This window comes from Nematolebias whitei, chromosome 9 (assembly GCF_014905685.2).
Source record: "Nematolebias whitei isolate Nwh7 chromosome 9, NemWhi1, whole genome shotgun sequence".
In the NCBI taxonomy this organism is placed as follows: Eukaryota; Metazoa; Chordata; class Actinopteri; order Cyprinodontiformes; family Rivulidae; genus Nematolebias; species Nematolebias whitei.
Window position 1 is genome coordinate 31,280,181 of NC_056506.1, and position 2,352 is coordinate 31,282,532.

A 2,352-nucleotide genomic window follows, 5' to 3' on the forward strand; every position below is an offset into this window, starting at 1 on the left:
ATCAACTGAAGACTTAAAAAAAAAAAAAAGTATTTGGACAACCAGATAATAAACCATTGCAAAAGTCCAGTCTAGACGTGACAAATGCATGAACCAGTTTTTCTGCATCATTTTTAGATAAGTCCAACAATGTTCAGTCAGGTCATCTTGACAGTTTCTTCTTTTTTTTGTGTGTGCTGAGACATTTCGCCCTCCATCCAGAAAGCTTCATCGGTCTGAGGAAATGCCAACCAAAACTGCTTCTCCCCCAACAGCCTACTCCAAAGTGAAAAAAAAAACAGTTACGTTGGTGCTAAGATGGCCTCTGGGGCATGCCCTCTCCTCTGGTGCCCGCCCTCTACGTCGTCGACAGTCATGTCAAACTGGTTCAAAACATTAAAGTCCACGCTCAATAATCCAGCTATATTGAGCAAGGACTTCACTGTTTTGAACCAGCTTGACATGACTGTCGACGACGTAGAGGGCAGGCACCGAAGGAGAGATCGTGCCTCAGAGGCCATCTTAGCACCAACATAACTGGTTTTTTTTTGTTGTTTTTTTCCACTTTGGAGTAGGCTGTTGAGGAAGAAGCAGTTTTGTTTTATGTTTCCTCAGATTGATAAAGCCTTCTAGATGGAGGGCGAAATGTCTCTGCACAAAAAAAAAAAAAAAAAGAAACCGTCCAGATAACCTGACTGAAACTGATTGTTGGATTTTATACCTGGATTATTGAGCATGGACTTTGGTAGTTTTAGATAAGATGTTTCTAATTTTAGCGATATTATGCAGGTGGAAAAAGGTGGTTCTAGTGACATTTTTAATGTGGGGGATAAAGGCATGTCCTGATCAAAAATAACACCAAGATTTGTAACATTAGAGCTGGAGGCCAGGTTAATGCCATCCAAGGAGGACAAAAGACTGAAAACGTTATTCCTAAAATGCTCAGATCCCAAAACCAAAACTTCAGTCTTGTCTGTATTCAAAAGCAGAAAATTTAGGGTCATCCAGGATTTGATGTCTTTAAGACATGTTTGTAGTCTAAGTAGCTGATTGGAGTCATTGAGTTTCAAGGACAAATATAATTGTGTATCATCAGGCCAACAATGAAAATGTACCCCATGCTGTTTATTAACTTTACCTAATGGAAGCATATATAAGGTAAAGAGTATTGGTCCAAGCAATGAACCCTGAGGAACTCATTGACTAACTTTGGTGTATGATGAAGATTCATTATTTACATTTAAAAATTGGAATATATCAAATAAATATGATTTAAACCAATTTAGAGCTGTTCCTGTAATCCCAATATCATATTCAAGTCTTTGTAGTAGAATAATGTGAGCAACTGTATCAAATGCAGCACTGAGGTCTAACAGGACCAGTGTAGACACAAGTCAATTGTCAGAGGCCATGAGAATAAATCAGAGTCAGAGTCAGAGATTCTTTATTGTCATTCGCACCTCATGTGGTACATGTGGTGGAGCGAAATTATGTACACAGGGTCCCAGTTACATCCAACAATAAAATGTATAAGAAAAACAGTAATAAGAGATGAACTAAGAAAAACATCAACTAAATATACACTAAGCACTGCACTAATAGCAAAAAAACATTATGTCGAACATCATCACAAACATGAACATGCGTCTGTGTAAGCAGATGAGCACGCATGAACACATCAACATGAAACAGATCAGCAGCAACATGATGTGATTTTTCACAGTGATGATTCTGGTTTATTGATTCAAGAGTCTAACAGCCTCAAGGTAGAAGCTGTTTCTCAGTCTTGTGGTTCTACACTTAATGCTCCTCAACCTCCTTCCAGAGGGGAGCGGGGCAAAAAGTGTGTGTGCTGGGTGAGTGGGGTCCTTCACGATGCAGGTGGCCCTCTTCCTGCATCTAGAGGTGTAAATGTCTGTGATGATGGGGAGACTGACTCTAACAAACTTCTGTGCAGCCTTCACCACTCTCTGCAAAGTTTTTCTTTCTGCAGCTGTGCAGTCTCCATGCCACACATTGATGCTGGAGCACAGGATGCTCTCCACTGCACACCTGTAGAAGGAGGTGAGGACTGAGCTTCCCAGACCAGCTCCTCTCAGCCGTCTGAGGAAGTAGTCTCTGATGAGCTTTCTTGATCAGGCTGGTAGTGTTGTTGCTCCAGCTCAGGTTATCATTCATGTGTACACCCAAGTACTTGTAGCTGGAGACCACTTCCACCGCAACAGACAACGACAACAGACAACAAAATGAACAGTAAATCATGAGGAAAATAGTTTCTCATTGTTTGTTTTTGGAGTATCATGTCTTTTGAAGTACAGTAAAAATAACATACATACATATATATATATATATATATATATATATATATATATA